Source organism: Pseudophryne corroboree, chromosome 6 (assembly GCF_028390025.1).
Source record: "Pseudophryne corroboree isolate aPseCor3 chromosome 6, aPseCor3.hap2, whole genome shotgun sequence".
NCBI lineage: Eukaryota > Metazoa > Chordata > Amphibia > Anura > Myobatrachidae > Pseudophryne > Pseudophryne corroboree.
In genome coordinates, this window is record NC_086449.1 from 204,113,828 (window position 1) to 204,134,656 (window position 20,829).

The following is a 20,829-nucleotide window of genomic DNA, read 5'->3' on the forward strand; positions in this document are numbered from 1 at the left end:
GGGCACAATTCGGGCACTAGGCCTGGGCGCAGATAGGAGGTTGGGGGTCATCATTGCCTTAGGTGGTTTGGGCATTAGGCCCAAGCTACCAGGAAGCGGCGCAGTAGGCGGGCACCAGGCCCGGGGGCAATTCAGGCAATAGGCCTGTGGGAACATTAGAGGGCATTAGGCCCTAGTGTATTTGGGCAGTAGGTACATATAAGGTGACCCTGGGTACAAGGCCCAGGTCACCCAACGGGCAACAAGTTAGGCGGGCGCTAGGCCCGTGGGTGAAGTCAGGCCTCTGGCCTGTGTGCAGCTAGGGGGCGCTAGGCCCAGTGAATAAGATCCCTGAGGTGAATAGAGGTGGCACTGGGCACTAGGCCCAGGCCACCCTGAGGTATTTAGGTAGGCAGGCCTGGGGCCCACATAAGGGAAGGTACAGGAGGTGGGTAGGCCGTGCGGCGCCCACCCCCTTTCCAGCGGGAGGGATTTAAAGGGACAGCACCGTGTGATCTGGTATTCCGATATTGTGATGTATGTTGTTACTGTGCAGGGCAAAGTGTATGCGTTGTTTAAGTTGTGCATAGTTGTGTCGCACCACCCACACGAGCTAGTTTGAGGGCTCTGTTTATGTAGCCAGTGTAGCGGACGCACACTAGGGTAGTTCTTGGCCCTGCACGGCTGTTTCTCTTTGCCTCCTTACAGGGACCTGTAAGTGGAGAAGATCGGAGTGCAAGACTTGTGACGGTGAGTAGCATCCGTGTACGTTTGTCCCTTGTCTGTCCCCGAGCGCCGGAGTCGGGATTGCTCACGGACGTGAGAATCCTTTTCATCACACTACGTGCGAGAGTGCGAGTGTGTGAAATCTGGGTGGCTGAGGCTTTGTGCCTGTGATGACCTTTCACCCAACCGGTGAAGGTCGCCGTCACCCCTGGGGTATCCCCTTTTCCGGTGGAAGAAGGGTTGATACCCCCCTTGAGGTAACCTATTCTCTCCTCAGCTCGGTCGTCGGTCAGCTCCGAGAGGGAATCGCTGTGTCCGAATCCGATTGAAGATTGCCAGGTCCGTTGAAGGTTCCGGTACCTGAAGGTGAGAGAGAGCGGCGCCTGGTGAGTACCGAATCTACACCTGCACGGCAGCAGGCACCACCACACCGCAGCCGCACCTCTTACAGAGCTACTAATATCTAGTGATGAGCGGATTCGGTTTTACTCGGTTTTAAGTCCTGAACCCAACAGATTCTATCATGTTTAGGTTTAGCACCACAATGTGCAAGTGCATCTTCTGTAGATACTTTGTTAATTTTATCATGGGCCATTTTTAGAACCCATATCTGAATAACCTCTCTCTTTAAATTTATCAGACATCTTATTTAAACTGTTCTCCAAATTCTGTTCATTACTTGCAATACGTTTAACTCTCAAAAACTGTGAATAAGGTAAACTGTTTTTCATGGCTGGAGGATGAAAACTCTCTGCTCGAAGCAATGTATTACGATCTGTAGGTTTGGAAAATAGATTGGTAGAGATCTCATTATCTACCACATTAATCTGTACATCTAAAAAGGCCATGCAGTACCCCATATGTAGTATATATGGTTAAAAGCCCATGTGGCTTGGGCAAAACCATTTGTCCTTTTAAATAACGGATGGCTATGCACCGTACTTCTATCAGGGCAGCTCTCAATGGGAAAGTGTCTGAGCAACCACTAGCTCGACACTTTGCCACATTTAAACACAATTTAGCCAGTTTTAAGCATATTATCATAGATCATATTCCGGATAATAAAAGAGGAGGGGACAGACATAGAGCACTTTTGCAGTTAGAATGTACATGGATATATATTTTAGATACAGTTAAGCCTAAAGGATTGAATGACCAACTGAATTTTAACATATTTTTATAAAGTGATATGTTTGCCTGTAATTTGTGATTTAATATAGGCGTTGATACTCTTAATGGGCTATGTCAATGTTTTTTTCACTTGAGTTAAAATTCATTAATTGTACTGTATTCATATGAGCCTGCCATGAACAAATGCTTGTTTTCATCTATATTTTATCTATTATATTTGTATACATATGTATTTTGATCACGATATTATGGAATTTATGCAAGAAAGGTGTTTTTGTTTGTTATTTCTCAGACAGCAGTTTGCCGTGGAAATGGGGGGGTGACGCAAGGAGGTCAGCTTGCAGCGCGAACCCGGAAGCCCTCTGAGCGCTACCACCGGGACCCGCGGCTGCCCGGCATCTTGAGACACGAGGTGGGGGTATAAAAGGTATGTTGTTTATGTTATGTGTTTATTGTACACTGCCTGATGATGGGCTAATAAAGCCCGAAAGCTTGCCATAAGATGCTGGTGTCCTTTCGTCTCTCCTTGTGAAGTCCGTTGCTGTGCAATCCTTTGGAGTTTGGTGTATATATATATATATATATATAACATTTTATTATTACTATTTTTTGCATATGGGCATATATGTTGTAGTAGCTGAGCAATGGGCCCCAAGTATGCATGAAATTAAATTGAATATATTCGATATGGATTACCAAGAAATTAACTGGGGGCAATAGAAGGGAATAATCTGTGTATATGGCAGGTAACAAACAATATATAAATAGACACTTCAAGTACAGTAGCATGAAGTTTCATCCCTATCCATACAATATGTATAGTACTAAACAGGATTTAGACCCTGATGTGCACCATAAATAATAGCTCTAAAGGGGGGTACTCACGGAGAGATCCATGCTTAAAATCTAAGCAATCTGACTAGATTGCTTAGATTTTAAGCACAGATCACTCGTGTGTACCCCCCACAGCGATAGCGATGCGCTGCCCCGCACATCGCTATCGCCGCTGCTAGATTGAGCCTTCATGCAGGCTAATCTAGCAGGCCCCGGTCCTCCCCCCGCATCGCTCAGCACACATCGCGCTGTGCTGAGCGGCGGGAGAGATGTGTGCTGAGCGGTTCGCTCAGCACACATCTCTCCCGTGTATACCTCCCTTAAGAACAATGTATACATCGCTTAGGTGTGATCTCACAGCTCATCCACTATTCTGGCATAATTACTAAGCCCTGACAATATACAGCTGTTAGCTAATCTCTAGCCACTACTCAGTACAATGTCCAAAAATGTCCTTATCTTTGTGTACTTGTTGACACACTAGTTGCAGTTGAGACTCTGTGCTAGTATAGCACTTGATATGTGATGCATGAATGTGCCAGTAGTCTGCCACAGGTGTAGTGTAGCCACTGTAAAGGATGCATTCACACTCCTGTGAACTACAGTGTATCAAGACAATTGCTGACTCTTTATCAAGTCAAGATTCTGACCTGTTGACATTCTGTGAATGTTGACACTTTGGCTTTCCAACATGTATAAACAATGGCATATCCATAGAGGTGAGGCTGCAGAGCAGTCCATACTTCAAATAGGAACGCCACACCAACTGCCAGTGAGTCCCGGCCGGTGATGTCTGTCAGTGTTTGGGGTGGCAGTTGGATGGATCCCCTATTTGAATTAGGCACTGCGCTGCTGCCCCATCTCCGGAGCTGCCACTGGATATAAGTGTCAACATTGTGATGTTGACCTTATTGTCAACCTTTTGACTACATCCGATCTTCTATATAAAATACACCATCATGGGGGCACTACTGTGTGACCAACTATAGTCAGAGGTAAATGAGATAATGGAGTTGGATGAATGGGGGATATGATGGTATCGGGAGGGGGGTGGATTGGAGAAACATGATGTTCAGAGTAGGATTGGTGACATGACAATAGTGCTAGACCCTGGTCCTCGAGAGCTACCAACAGTGCACGTTTTCCAGGTCTCCTCACAGAAAGTGATTAGCTCCACCTGTGGATCTTTTCAAATGTGACAGTTAGTAATGACTGCACATGGGCACCTGCCAGGTGAGCTGGAAAACGTGAACTGTTGGTAGCTCTCGAGGGCCATGGTTGACTATTTGGAAGGCATGCTGTTCCTTGTAGTGCCAATGGGAGATCCTGGGAGTGGCTCCTGGGTAAGTTAGCTCTCTGTCTGGATGTGTTTTAGTAATAGCCTTTATCATGAGGCCTACTGTGACAAATTACATGGCCCTATGTGGGCACTGCTATCATGTAGTGTTAAGACTGCTGAAATCGAAGAAGCCGTGAAGTGGCGCAGCAGCTTAAACATGTGTTTGCAAACATGTGTAAACTAATTCTCTGAATTTCTATTAACAGATAGGTTCAGATATGGTTACAGGTAACTTTTTAGTGTGCTGAAGGGAAATGTAGGGGTGGGATTTGCAATCCCCCCCTCTCTGTCTGTTTGTCTGTGACCCCTCCCCCTTTCCAGCACCTGATACATACTTATCTCCAGGAATGATCGAGCATTTACCATTGTTTGTCTGCTTGAGTGCGAGAGGCATTGAATGGGAGCAGTATTTGGAAAGCATGCTGTTCCTTGTAGTGCCAATGGGAGATCCTGGGGGTGGCTCCTGGGTAAGTTAGCTCTCTGTCTGGATGTGTTTTAGTAATAGTCTTTATCATGAGGCCTACTGTGGCAACTTACATGGCCCTATGTGGGCACTGCTATCATGTAGTGTTAGGACTGCTGACATCGGAGAAGCCGTGAAGTGGTGCAGCAGCTTAAACATGTGTTTGCAAACATGTGTAAACTAATTCTCTGAATTTCTATTACCAGATAGGTTCAGGTATGGTTACAGGTAATTTTTTAGTGTGCTGAAGGGAAATGTAGGGGTGGGATTTGCAACCCCCCTCTGTCTGTTTGTCTGTGACCCCTCCCCCTTTCCAGCACCTGATACATAATTTTCTCCGGGAATGATCGAGCATTTACCATTGTTTGTCTGCTTGTGTGTGAGAAGCATTGAATGGGAGCAGTATTTGGAAGGCATGCTGTTCCTTGTAGTGCCAATGGGAGATCCTGGGGGTGGCTCCTGGGTAAGTTAGCTCTGTCTGGATGTGATTTAGTAATAGCCTTTATCATGAGGCCTACTGTGACAAATTACATGGCCCTATGTGGGCACTGCTATCATCTAGTGTTAGGACTGCTGACATCGGAGAAGCCGTGAAGTGGTGCAGCAGCTTAAACATGTTTGCAAACATGTGTAAACTAATTCTCTGAATTTCTATTACCAGATAGGTTGAGGTATGGTTACAGGAAATGTTTTAGTGTGCTGAAGGGAAATGTAGGGGTGGGATTTGCAACCCCCCTCTGTCTGTTTGTCTGTGACCCCTCCCCCTTTCTAGCACCTGATACATAATTATTTCCAGGAATGACCGAGCAACTACCATTGTTTGTCTACTTGTGTGCGAAAGGCATTGAATGGGAGCAGTATTTGGAAGGCATGCTGTTCCTTGTAGTGCCAATGGTAGATCCTGGGGGTGGCTCCTGGGTAAGTTAGCTCTCTGTCTGGATGTGTTTTAGTAATAGCCTTTATCATGAGGCCTACTGTGACAAATTACATGGCCCTATGTGGGCACTGCTATCATGTAGTGTTAGGACTGCTGACATCGGAGATGCCGTAAAGTGGCGCAGCAGCTTAAACATGTGTTTGCAAACATGTGTAAACTAATTCTCTGAATTTCTATTACCAGATAGGTTCAGGTATGGTTACAGGTAATTTTTTAGTGTGCTGAAGGGAAATGTAGGGGTGGGATTTGCAACCCCCCCTGTCTGTTTGTCTTTGACCCCTCCCCCTTTCCAGCACCTGATACATAATTATCTCCAGGAATGACCGAGCAACTACCATTGTTTGTCTGCTTGTGTGCGAAAGGCATTGAATGGGAGTAGTATTTGGAAGGCATGTTGTTCCTTGTATTGCCAATGAGAGATCCTGGGGGTGGCTCCTGGGTAAGTTAGCTTTCTGTCTGGATGTGTTTTAATAATAGCCTTTATCATGAGGCCTACTGTGCCAAATTACATAGTCCTATGTGGGCACTGCTATCATGTAGTGTTAGGACTGCTGACATCGGAGATGCCGTGAAGTGGCGCAGCAGCTTAAACATGTGTTTGCAAACATGTGTAAACTAATTCTCTGAATTTCTATTAACAGATAGGTTCAGGTATGGTTACAGGTAAATTTTTAGTGTGCTGAAGGGAAATGTAGGGGTGGGATTTGCAATCCCCCCATCTCTGTCTGTTTGTCTGTGACCCCTCCCCCTTTCCAGCACCTGATACATACTTTTCTCCAGGAATGATCGAGCATTTACCATTGTTTGTCTGCTTGAGTGCGAGAGGCATTGAATGGGAGCAGTATTTGGAAAGCATGCTGTTCCTTGTAGTGCCAATGGGAGATCCTGGGGGTGGCTCCTGGGTAAGTTAGCTCTCTGTCTGGATGTGATTTAGTAATAGCCTTTATCATGAGGCCTACTGTGACAAATTACATGGCCCTATGTGGGCACTGCTATCATGTAGTGTTAGGACTGCTGACATCGGAGAAGCCGTGAAGTGGTGCAGCAGCTTAAACGTGTTTGAAAACATGTGTAAACTAATTCTCTGAATTTCTATTACCAGATAGGTTCAGGTATGGTTACAGGTAATTTTTTATTGTGCTGAAGGGAAATGTAGGGGTGGGATTTGCAACCCCCCCCTGTCTGTTTGTCTGTGACCCCTCCCCCTTTCCAGCACCTGATACATAATTATCTCCAGGAATGATCGAGCATTTACCATTGTTTGTCTGCTTGTGTGCGAGAGGCATTGAATGGGAGCAGTATTTGGAAGGCATGCTGTTCCTTGTAGTGCCAATGGTAGATCCTGGGGGTGGCTCCTGGGTAAGTTAGCTCTCTGTCTGGATGTGTTTTAGTAATAGCCTTTATCATGAGGCCTACTGTGACAAATTACATGGCCCTATGTGGGCACTGCTATCATGTAGTGTTAGGACTGCTGACATCGGAGAAGCCGTGAAGTGGCGCAGCAGCTTAAACATGTGTTTGCAAACATGTGTAAACTAATTCTCTGAATTTCTATTACCAGATAGGTTGAGGTATGGTTACAGGTAATTTTTTAGTGTGCTGAAGGGAAATGTAGGGGTGGGATTTGCAACCCCCCCCCCCTCTGTCTGTTTGTCTGTGACCCTTCCCCCTTTCTAGCACCTGATACATAATTATTTCCAGGAATGACCGAGCAACTACCATTGTTTGTCTGCTTGTGTGCGAAAGGCATTGAATTGGAGCAGTATTTGGAAGGCATGCTGTTCCTTGTAGTGCCAATGGGAGATCCTGGGGGTGGCTTCTGGGTAAGTTAGCTCTCTGTCTGGATGTGTTTTAGTAATAGCCTTTATCATGAGGCCTACTGTGACAAATTACATAGTCCTATGTGGGCACTGCTATCATGTAGTGTTAGGACTGCTGACATCGGAGAAGCCGTGAAGTGGCGCAGCAGCTTAAACATGTGTTTGCAAACATGTGTAAACTAATTCTCTGAATTTCTATTACCAGATAGGTTCAGGTATGGTTACAGGTAATTTTTTAATGTGCTGAAGGGAAATGTAGGGGTGGGATTTGCAACCCCCCCTGTCTGTTTGTCTGTGACCCCTCCCCCTTTCCAGCACCTGATACATAATTATCTCCAGGAATGATCGAGCATTTACCATTGTTTGTCTGCTTGTGTGCGAGAGGCATTGAATGGGAGCAGTATTTGGAAGGCATGCTGTTCCTTGTAGTGCCAATGGGAGATCCTGGGGGTGGTTCCTGGGTAAGTTAGCTCTCTGTCTGGATGTGTTTTAGTAATACCCTTTATCATGAGGCCAACTGTGACAAATTACATGGCCCTATGTGGGCACTGCTATCATGTAGTGTTAGGACTGCTGACATCGGAGAAGCCGTGAAGTGGCGCAGCAGCTTAAACATGTGTTTGCAAACATGTGTAAACTAATTCTCTGAATTTCTATTACCAGATAGGTTGAGGTATGGTTACAGGTAATTTTTTATTGTGCTGAAGGGAAATGTAGGGGTGGGATTTGCAACCCCCCCCCCCCCCCCTTTGTCTGTTTGTCTGTGACCCTTCCCCCTTTCTAGCACCTGATACATAATTATTTCCAGGAATGACCGAGCAACTACCATTGTTTGTCTGCTTGTGTGCGAAAGGCATTGAATTGGAGCAGTATTTGGAAGGCATGCTGTTCCTTGTAGTGCCAATGGGAGATCCTGGGGGTGGCTCCTGGGTAAGTTAGCTCTCTGTCTGGATGTGTTTTAGTAATAGCCTTTATCATGAGGCCTACTGTGACAAATTACATAGTCCTATGTGGGCACTGCTATCATGTAGTGTTAGGACTGCTGACATTGGAGAAGCCGTGAAGTGGCGCAGCAGCTTAAACATGTGTACACTAATTCTCTGAATTTCTATTACCAGATAGGTTCAGGTATGGTTACAGGTCATTTTTTAGTGTGCTGAAGGGAAATGTAGGGGTGGGATTTGCAACCCCCCCCCCCCCATCCTTGTCTGTTTGACTACCGCTGTGCTAGACTCTCCCCTCTGTCTCTAGTTTTCCAGGGTTCACAACTGAAAATTAAATGCTCTGTGCATGCTAATGTCTGCTGTTACCAGACCCTTCCCAGATATACAAATTGTTTAGTCCCTCAACACAAATAATTTATTGTGCCTGATAAATTGTCTCTGATTCTTTGAACCTATCACCGCCTTATACACTGCTCTCTGAGATTTTGGATGATAAGGGCCATGATGTGTTCTGTATCTGGATGGAGATTCTGGTGCAGGCCATTTGTATGATATCATTGGGTTTACATTTACAACTGGGTCAAAAGATCATGAAACCTATTAATGTTCATTCTGAAACAGGTTAAGGATTGCCACCTTTAGCCAACTTTCTGGATTAAGTTAAATATGAGAAATCCGAAACACTTACTGCTATACTTCCAGGCTTGGTGTTTCCTGCATGGCTTTTAAGTTTAAATGTGAAGACTTGCATATTATACACTTGCAAAAGTACATTCCTGCTGCACAATATTGCCTGTTTGCTCTCAATTGTACCCCCCTTTCCCCTTGCAACCACTGTATTAAGTTACCACACTAGCTGCCACTAATTGTGTTTGGTGGTCTGGCCTGATAACTTACCAAAATGAACATTATACTCTATGTATCTCACACAAGCTTTGCCTATATTATCTTGTCTACCTCAGCTCTGAATGTGCTTGGGGGATCTGTCATCTTAGATTTAAGGCCTTCTCACTATTAATTAAGTCCAGGAGGTATTAACTGGTCCCCGGTTTTCATTTAAGCTACACACAGGCAGCACTACTGACCCACATTGCAGAATGGTCACACGGTTCTCGTTCTAAACTGTCAGATTATAGAATATTCCAGCCATAGTGCTTCCCATTCCCTGATGAACCCAACACTACAGTGTACAGTGCACCTATCATTATTTGGTTTTAACCTGGTTTACCCTGGAGATAGCTACCTTTTTGGCTTCTTACTTGTTACTATTACTTCACTGCTAATGAGGCAATTAGGTCTTTTGCCAAACTGCAAGGGAAAGGCTCAATTCTATATATAGATAATATCTGACATTATTTGCTGGTGAGACAAAATTGCATTCAGTCTATACCACCAATATTGTGAGGGACTTTTTCCTATTTGAGACTATGAGGTATATGTGATAGACCGCAATATGTCAGCAACTTCGTGGCAGTTTTTGCATACGAAAATTTTGACCAGAAGTAATCACTGATGACCATTTTATTTCAGGACTAAATTGTAACGATAAAGTACTGTCAATGTAAACATTTTAAGAACAAAAATGACAGCAAGGTCTGTTTTAATGATGCAAAGACGGATAACGACGAGACAGAATAGCTGTACCTAGGCGGACGTCTCACTGGGACAAGCAAGGCATCTGTCCTATCCCAAGTGAACCTCAGCCTCTCCCCGAGTTGAACGTGCACAGGATCTCGCGAGACTACAATAGTTGGAGATGGAATATGGGTGGTGACTGGGTATACCCAGGAAGCACTGTGGGAACAACGCCATTGTGACACACAGCCTGCGCTGTCCTCCCACCGGGATACGGGTCATGGTGTGGAGAAGTACTAGAGAACAAGTTGCTTGCAGCAATTTGCAACTGAGCACAGTGAACATCGCACACTCCTGACACCACCAGAGCTCTGGACTAAAGGGTGGGAGGCAGTGAATGGGACACTCATAATACTATTACTATTATTTTTTTATTTTACATACACTGTCTTGTTTGTCATATATCATTCACCATTAGCAATGTTTATTATCTGATTCATTTTAGAGTGTTGGGACTCTTTCGCAAACAACCTCTTCACCATCAGAGCTAAACAAACAAAATTATGAATAGTGTTGAATGATGAAATTTCCTCAACTTCACACACTTCAGTTATTGTCAAAGAAAGACACAGTGTATAATTTCTAATGAGGATGGAGTGCTGGAAAAAAAACACTACAAATTTGAAGAGACACTTAAAGACACGCCATCCTGCTGTGTCTGCTAAGGTATATACGACTTATGTGTGTTGCTTGATTCAGTAACATAACATTCCCCATGGAAAGCTGTCAATATTAGTATGTGCTATGATCCAATCACACAGCAATGTTGGCCGGGGTCAGGAGGATGATGTGGAAGTGAAGAAAGAAAATATGTGAGGTTATATGTGGACTCTGTAGGGGATGTAATTAGATAGGATCGCTCATGAAGGCTATGTGGGTGGTTCCAGAATCTGATAAGCTTGTATACGTTTTCAGGGAATGCGTGAAGGTTTGGAAAGTAGTAGAAGAGTCTTAGGGGTATATTTACTAAAGTGCTAGTTTATAGAAGTGGAGATATTGCCCATAGCAACCAATCCGATTCTAGCTATTATCTTCTAGAGGGTTCTAGATAAATGTTAAGTGGAATCTGATTGATTGTTATGGGCAACATCACTACTTCTAAAAATCCGCAATATAGTAAATATACCCCCTATTGTGCATAGATTACAGTGCAGTATCTTGCGTAAGATATGGCTATGTTTTGGATATGTTTTTTAGATGTAACATGAATTTGAGTCAAACAGATAGAATGTTGGGCGCAAAAGCACAGTTCAGAGTCAAGGATGACACCACCTAGGCAGCGAGCTTGTGAGGTTTACTGTAGAGTTAACAACAGTTCAGTTAAGGTATTCAGTGATGCGGACCAAATCTGGAGAGGAAGTAATCCACATAGACTGATCATTAAGTAATTCCATAGCCTGCACAAATAATATAAAACACTTTTTTAATTCTTCAGATTACGGAGACTATTGTTGCATAGAAAACAGGCAGGGAAAAGGAGAAACAGATAACTCTTCCAAATGTGCTCGCTTTGGCTTCAAAGTACACTACAGATGCCAAAGAACAATAAACTAAAGGGAGAGCTCTAGCCCTGTGGATAGGTCATACTGGTATGCCAGCCCGGACAGTGGAGGACAAAGACTTCATTAAAATGATAGAGGTGGTTAACAGGAGGCTGACCATCCCTAAGAAACCAAAATTAGCAACCTCATTGAGAGCGTTTATAAGGATGAAAGAAACAAAATTTAAAGATACAGTGGTCATTGTACAGAAAATAACAATGGGTGTAGACATTTGGACAACAAAGGGACTTAGTACTTCCTACCTTGCGAAAAGTGCCTGAACCAACCTGAACACATATTAGTCTCAAAAAGATCTCCCATCCACATACTGCTCATTCCATCAAAGCTTGTGTTGACCAGTGCACTGAAATGGGGAGAATGCCAGAAAACAGATATTGGGAGCAACATGGTTGCTGCATTCAGAGTGGAAGAAGAGGAACTAATCTCTGCAGATTCAGAAGAGGATGAGGAGAGGGAGGGTGAACATGAAAATGAGGAGGCAAGGTGAGACTATTAGAGTTATTACATTTCAAATAAAAAGACATTTTCAAAAATATACTGTAAGTCTCCTTGACCCATCATCTTTTGGCCTCTTGGTGCCTTCTCCTCCAGAAATGGACCAATGCATTCACCAATCAATACCTGTCACATGACAAGTAGGCACCTATGTTTCCACTTTGTCTACAATGGGCAGGATCAGCCTGGGGGTGCGCAAATGGGATGGGCTCCTTCCATTGCTAGGCACAGTTCTACATAACCCTAAGCAATAATGCATTTATTTGAGTTTTATGTACTTAATGTTCTATTCACTTTGAAATGCTTCAACCACTTTAAACAGAAGTTTAAATTACACACATAGACATTTCTATAATGGGTGCAGTGTGTTCAGTGCACACGGGCCCCTGGGTCCAGGGGCCCCAAACCGCACACACTGCACCCATACTTTATACTTACACTTCCGGAGCCCCGCAACGGCGGCCCTGCTGCGCGGACAGATATCACTCAGAAAATGGCTGCTGCGGCCATTTACAAGTGATTTACGCATGCTCACTAAAGGTGTCCCTGGGAACAAGGCGCAGGCTCCATGTTCATGGAGACCTGAGCATGTGCAGTAGACTCTGGCATTATGCCAGAGCCTACTGCTGCCAGAGGGGATGGGGCCCCCGGCGGAGGCTTCACGCGGGTCCCCATCTCTCTTAAAACGCCCCTGGTTATACATTAAGGTTAAAATTGTCATATTTCAATTATTTGTGCTAGGGCTTGTTTGGTTTTGTTTACAGTAAGTTGAACAATTTGAATTTGATTTATTTGCTCTTTTTCTATTAACTATGTGTGTTCTTTTTCATAGTACATAGCAGCCTTAATATAAGGTTATATCCTTTTGAATAGAGACGGGGAAAAAACTGCCCCGGGAAGTATATAATGTAACTTTTCCTTCCAGTGGTGATTTTTTTTCTGTCAGTAAATCAATGTGTGTATGTGACCGGAGGGTAGTCTTTTTTTTTTTTTTTTTTTTTAATTCTGAATATGTTTTTAAAAACAGGGGTGAGACACAGAATGGGATGGTAGGGGAGGAGATTTCAGCAGGTAAATTATAAGAATTCAACAAAATTCGGATTTCAAGTCAATTAAATTGAGAGTAAAGCACCAGACGACATTAAAATCTCAATGCATATCTCAAAGGTATGAACAACCCAGAGATTGCAATAAAAGTGCGCTGGGTAAAGAAGGGTCAAGGGAGGAGCAAGGAGAGGGGGGGGGGGTGCATAAGAAAGCATATAAGATAATGAGAAATTAGGAGGAAAACACAGAGGGATTTTTAGCAAAGCAAAAAAGAAGAAAGAAGGGAACAAAGGTATGAGATAGTCTGACAGCAATTATTTTTAAGCAGGGAGACCAAACACTATTAAATTTAAGGGGGCATTCATGTAGCATGCCTGTAATATGTTCTAAGTGATATGTGCTCCATATGTAGTTAATAAGTGTGGTGATAGAAGAGAGATCTGAATTTTTCCAGGTTGCAGTATGTGACTGTGATTTGGTGCATTTGGATTGGCCTAGGCAGAAAATGATACAATAGGCATGAAAGGAGATGTATCACAGACACAGTAGTGGCACGTACAAAATTATGAACAAATGTACAGTACCATCTGTTTTGGGCAAGACATTAGTTTGTAATGCCCTTCCTAATCCGAGGCCAAGGTCTCCCACATGTCCGTTTCCCATTCCAGCTCTAGCAGGGTTTTTTTTCAGGTAGGTTGTGGCCAAGTAGCATACTGTATAATGGTGAGATCAAATCTTGATAGGGCAAGAGACTCCAACAGGGAGTACTGAGTTCTGATGTTGGTGCAGAGGCAGAACTCTGGGAGGCAACGGAGTCATCTGCCGCCGGGCTCCTGCTCTGAAGGGGGCACCTCTCCTCCCACTCTGTGACTTCATTGAATTAAGTTAATTGATACAGTCTTTTCAGTGGCAGACTTCCTCACTGGTCCCTGCACCTTACAAATCACACCCTCTTTATTATACTAGTATTAGTGTTATAGCCAGGATTAGAAACCACAACCTATTACACTGGAAGCAGACACCTTACTGATGAAGCTGTTTGCTCCTGTATAGGAAAGATGAGAATTTTCACTATATGAAGATACTTCTCTGACAATTACACGTAACTTCATATAGTTAGAATTCTCATGCTTCCTCTACAGGAGCAAATAGCTACATCAGTAAAGTGTCTGATGTTATACTGATGTCAGTATAACAGGTCATGGGTTCTAGCCTCCGGGCAACTGGGACGAACTTACGCCACTGTGTTGGTGCCTTCTAGGGAAGTATAAAAATGTCAGATTCCTGGGTGGAATGTGAAAGTCCCAAAGATCCAATAACTCAGTGAAGGAGCACAATTTTCTTTAAGAACCTAATGTTATTCTTGGTCCAATGAATAAAAATAGATAGAAAAGCTGGTTGGTCGTGTTGAGGGTTTTGGATAAGGTGAAAGTTTGTAGCGCAATAGTCCCAGATAGACAATGCACATCTAAGTGTGGAAAGAATTGAGAGTCAAACAAAAAAAAGGTGCACTGTGATGAGAAATAGTCCATGTATCTCCTCTTGTCCAGTGTAGTGACAAAGACCATATACTTTTACAGCCTTTTTCCTGCTCCGCAGAGTCAGTACAAGACAACTGGGAAGAGAAAGACCTCTAGGACCCATTAATAATCCTACTGCCATTGCAGTATAAATTGGTATTGTTTTTGGGCAGTTGCCTTTGTTTCTCATGTTGTTAATATGTGGTTTTAAATATATAGGACAGGGAATCTTTATCTGTTAGTTAACTCCCTCCAAAACCTCCCCTTGTCCCAATCACTAGTAATGGAGAGAACTGAAATCTCCACGGTGCATGAAAAATCCCTAATTTGCATTGGAAAGTACCCACTGTCCTAGGGATGACATCACCAGACTGATAGTGTACATGTATGTACAGTACCTGCAAGACAAGAGAAGGGCAGTATTTCTAGACCATAAAAGTTATTATTATTGTGTAAGGCTGGGAAGCATTAGAGAGAGATTTGGAGGGTAAAAGGTGTCCTGAACATTAGCCCATAAGATAATGGGAGTTTAAGATGCAGCTTCTGCCAGATTCAGTGAGGAAGACACCAAAATCTCTCTGAGCAAGAATACCAGAATCAGGTTGCGGTAAGGAGCTGTAGATTTAGCAGTAACCATGGTGATCCTGAATTCCTACTACTCTGCTTTGCTCCAATGGGAGAGCCCGCAGAACTTTGGGGTTCCAGTGTTAGCCCATTGACAGGGGATGTCTGACTCTTGGGGTTAAAATGTGGGTTTATATAAGTGGAGATGTGGCTCATCACAATCAATCTGATTCTAGCTATTATCTTCTAGAAGGTGCCAGATAAATAAGTAGAATCTAATCAGTTGCTATGGGTAACATCTCCACTTCTATAAAGCAGCACTTTAGGAAATATACCCCTCGGCATCTACAACACTAGGTAGAGAGTTGGCAGTGCGGCCGGGATCAGGAAATCACCATCACTGGATCTAAAGTAATATGGTTTGGAGAATGGAAAGCTGCTTGAAGAAATATTTCCTGTGGTGTGGCTGTGACATTCATAAGAGATGTCCAGGAGAAAATGATTAGACATTATTTGGAAACAATGCAAAAAGTTCCTGTGTGAAGAATCACTATGTACAATAACCATCTCACCTACCTGTATGACTATAGCAGTAGTCTCCAGGAAAGCCTTATGGCTGCGAACATAGGTGACAGATCTACAATTGAAAATTTGTTTAACCCCACTTATGTTTAAAGGCAGCTTTTTGGGGGGGAGGAAGGGGAGATGTAAAACTAAATTCACTGATTGGAAAGTCAAATGATGTAAATCCCATAATTTGCTTCATGACAGGAAACCTGGGCGCTTTCTTCCCTTTTCCTCTCGCTAACAATAAGAGGTATGGAGCTACAGTATGAGTCAGGGGAGCAGTATTTTCAGAAGTTGGATGGTACTGCATCATCTAAGCACCCTTTCCATTCCACCAATAGCAAGGAAGGTAAGCCCGGAGCCAAAGGCCTCACAGTGACTTTGTTCTTGGGGCTGGCATGAACTCAAATGCGTGTAATGTGTAAGTGTGGACGCTCGTTTGCACAGAGAGTTGCCAGATTCTATTCCCCAAAGTGTCCATCAGCCTCTCCTCTCCAGCTTGTCCCAGAGAGAAGACAAAAAATGTCGGTAAGTATGCTCTAGGGCAGAGATTTTCAACCTTTTACAACTCGCGGCACACTAAACAAGATCTAAATAATGCCAAGGCGCACCATTTTTTTAACTTAAATATAATGGTGATGCATGGTGCAGTTGCATGCCCTAGGATGTCATGTCGCCACTTCTCCATAGGTAACGCCTAAGCCACATCTGAGAAGGCCAGTTGAGCCCAACACTGCCAGGGTCCAAAATTTTAACTGACTCTGCAGCCGCTAAACCCACCAGTATTGATCGTTCCAGGGCCTCAGTAGCGGCAGCACACTGGCGAGCCTGGCTCTTCTTCTATGGCGGTACACCTGGAGACTGCTCAGGGCACACTAGAGCCCCTTTCACTTCTCCAATGCCGGAACCCACCGGGGAATTGGAAACGGGTCCTTTCCGGGTGGGACCCAGCATTGGACCCTAAGATCATATTGCCGGGTCAGGTTGCCATAGCCGCGAGAGACGGTGCCGGCATTGGGGGCGGAGGCGGCACTGGGAGTTAAGCTCATCTCTGTGCCGTCTCTACCTCTGCTGTGAATGGGTACCGGGTCGAATCGACCTGGTAACCCATTCACACTGCCACCGACCCGGTATTCAACCCGGGAATAACCCTTCTTATAACCCGGGTTGAATTACTGGGTCAGGCGACCCGGGAATTCTTCATGGGCCCTTTGCAGTGACCTGTGTCAACCCGGCAATATACTGGGTCGATACCGGGTTATTTTTGTGACGTGTAAAGGGTATAGTCTGCCACGGAACAGTGCTTGAAAAACACTGCTGTTTCATAAACAGAATCAGACCTATCAGAATATGTTTGTGATATTCACAGATTTACTCCGATTTTTTTTATAGCTTTTGAGGTTATCACTGATACAGGGTAACAGTAACAAACAACATAACAACAGTGGAAATTGGGTTCATACAAAGCCTTACATAGCCAAAGATAAATAGGGAAACCCTACAATAAAAATCTATACATATAATAAAACTGTAAGGATTGTGTCTGTACAGAGACATTTTTTTTTTTGAGAATTATACTTCTAGGGACTGTTTATGGACCATCGAGACCCCAAAAAATTTGCCATTTTTGTCTGTCTGTCTGTATGTTCTGGCATCACTCAAAAACTACTGTGTGAATTTATATTGCGTTTTCACTATTGTATAGCTTAGTGACCTAGAAAAGGACTGAGATAAGTATGATCTCGATCTGACATCAGGGAGAGGAACAATAAAGGAAAAAGCAGAAGCTTGCAGTGTGCAGGCTCCTCAAGCCCAAAATGGATGTGGCATCCCAAACATGGACTAGCCCACCGGTTGGCATGCCGACCAACAGGGACTATTCCCACTCGTGGGTGTCCACGACACCCATAGAGTGGGAATAGAACCTCTGGCGAGCCCGCTGCGTGACAAGTGCAGCGAGCCCAAAAGGGGCTTCGTTGCGCTCACCACCCCCCTGCCGGCCATCTGACAGATGGGATCCCGGCATCGGTATGGTGACCATCAGTCTCCCAATATCGATACCAACCCATCCAAAATGACTATACAGTATGAGTGGAATTTATAAACTCACTTAGTGCAGCTGGACATCCAGCATACAGCACTGCACTGAAAGTTGGTGTTCCTGTCAAAGTCGAAAAATATTCCAGTACACACATCACATACAAACCACACACACATGCCCGCTGCGCATGCACTTGTTCCGCCATGCGTGCACATATTCGCAAATTGCGTATGGTCGCACCCGCGGTCCTGCGCGGTTTGAGCGTGGTATGAGTAATTACAGTGGAATTTGTACTCTCATGGAAAAGCCATAAAGACATATCATAGATTTAATATATATATATATTGTAAAAATCCCACACTGTCTGCTTGGCCCTTCTAAATAGTAGGAAAATCAGTCACACATAAATTAAAACTCCCAGAGATTAAAATACAATGGCCTTATTTACACTGGGCTTTGGGGTTCTATGAAGAAGGCAGACACCTTTGTTTACTAACATAGGCAAGTTTCTATTTAGAACAATGAGTGCTGAGTTGTCATTGTCTCACCTGAAAGGAAGGGACAAACAGGGTGACAATGCCCAGGAACCGATTCTGTTTAGAAAATCAGAAACAATAGCTAACCACAACAAGACCAGACAGATAGAAATTTAACATTCATAGTCTAAAACCCATGGAAATGTAGGTGTTCATATATATATATATATATATAATATATATTATATATATATATATATATATATGAATGAATAAATATATAATTCCTAACAAATTGTAATAGCAGGAGTATGTGTGTACGTGTGTGTGTATGTATATATGTATGTATGTATATATATATATATATATATATGTATATATATATATATATATATGTGTATATATATATGTATATATATGTATATATAATCAGAGGAATAAAGAGGCGGCACTCGGAGACTTGTAAATTCAGAGTGTATTCACAGCAAGTGACATCAACGTTTCGGGGACCAATTCCCCTTCGTCAGGATAAAGTGACAGTGCATCAAAACAGTTTAAATAGCATAACCCATTACTCACCCCATGTGCACATGTATTCAATCATCTGATTGTTGCCAGCTGGCCACCCGTCGGAGCCTCCGCTCCGTGCTTCCGCCCTCGTCAGCGTGGACCGGAAGTGACGTCGCGGGACCCCTCCGTTGTGTCCATGGCAACACTATGTGCAAAACAAATACATCATCAGTGTAAACAGCGGCTATTCAGACAGCACACCATGACAAATATAACATTATTCATATTAAGTGCTACAGTGTCAAACAACAATAGTGTTAGATAAAACTTACTAAACATATTCTTATATTATAAAATATTGTGAAACCTTACAGTTATGTCATCGTGAGATTCCTATTAAAAACAATGGTGCATCGCAGATAACCCTGCCGTTCGAAATGCCTTCTTGTGTTGTCCATCAGGCACACTTTGTCTCAGGCTTCAATTAACCCTTTAACTTTTATGCTGCTATTAGGGCCTAATGAACAGCTTGTCCAGACTGGTAGTCCTCACTCACAGTCACTGCCCTATTAATGGACCTATCACCAAGCCATAAAGATGGATGAAAAATAAATTTAAACAAACGGCACTTATTAGTGTTAGCGGCCCGGCTGATGAGTTTTTTTTTAAATAAAGTTAATTAAGCCCAAATTATCGTTGAGCCCGTTAGGTTTTAACGTGTTCAGCCTATGGATCCACATGGATTCAAGTTGTAGGAGCCTTTTGCCCCTATTGCCCCCCCGCACTGACTCTGGGACATGGTCTATAATACGATGTTTGAGGGTGGCCATACTGTGACGGTGTTCCACAAAGTGCTTTGCAACAGGCTGGTCACCCCCTCCTGTGATCAACGCATTTCTAATGGCCAGCCTGTGCTGTGCCATCCTCACCTTGAATTGGCACTCTGTTTTGCCTATGTAGTAGCGCCCACAAGGGCATATAATGGCGTATATCACAAATTTTGAGCTACAGGTTAATGGCCATTTAATTTTAAAGCTCTTCCCTGAGCAGGGGTGGGCAATAGAATCCCCAGGTGACATGTATGTGCACGTAGTGCACCCAGTGCATTTGAAACATCCATTTTTTCTTGTCATAAAGTGGGTGGGTTTTGTTTTAAATTTGGACATATCGGTTTTCACTAAATGATCCTTGATACTCCTACCCTTTGTATAACTGGACATAACTCGTGTCCCCCTAAATACTTCCAGATCTGGGTCACTTGCAACTATCGGCCAAAGGGCCCGTAGCTTCTGTTGTACTTGCCTACTGTTGGTTTTATATTCACATGCCCACGGGATGGTTTTGGACATGTCCTTGGAATTACTTGGTGTAAATAGGTCATTACACCTATTTACACCAAGTAATTCCAAGGACATGTCCAAAACCATCCCGTGGGCATGTGAATATAAAACCAACAGTAGGCAAGTACAACAGAAGCTACGGGCCCTTTGGCCGATAGTTGCAAGTGACCCAGATCTGGAAGTATTTAGGGGGACACGAGTTATGTCCAGTTATACAAAGGGTAGGAGTATCAAGGATCATTTAGTGAAAACCGATATGTCCAAATTTAAAACAAAACCCACCCACTTTATGACAAGAAAAAATGGATGTTTCAAATGCACTGGGTGCACTACGTGCACATACATGTCACCTGGGGATTCTATTGCCCACCCCTGCTCAGGGAAGAGCTTTAAAATTAAATGGCCATTAACCTGTAGCTCAAAATTTGTGATATACGCCATTATATGCCCTTGTGGGCGCTACTACATAGGCAAAACAGAGTGCCAATTCAAGGTGAGGATGGCACAGCACAGGCTGGCCATTAGAAATGCGTTGATCACAGGAGGGGGTGACCAGCCTGTTGCAAAGCACTTTGTGGAACACCGTCACAGTATGGCCACCCTCAAACATCGTATTATAGACCATGTCCCAGAGTCAGTGCGGGGGGGCAATAGGGGCAAAAGGCTCCTACAACTTGAATCCATGTGGATCCATAGGCTGAACACGTTAAAACCTAACGGCTCAACGATAATTTGGGCTTAATTAACTTTATTTAAAAAAAACCTCATCAGCCGGGCCGCTAACACTAATAAGTGCCGTTTGTTTAAATTTATTTTTCATCCATCTTTATGGCTTGGTGATAGGTCCATTAATAGGGCAGTGACTGTGAGTGAGGACTGCCAGTCTGGACAAGCTGTTC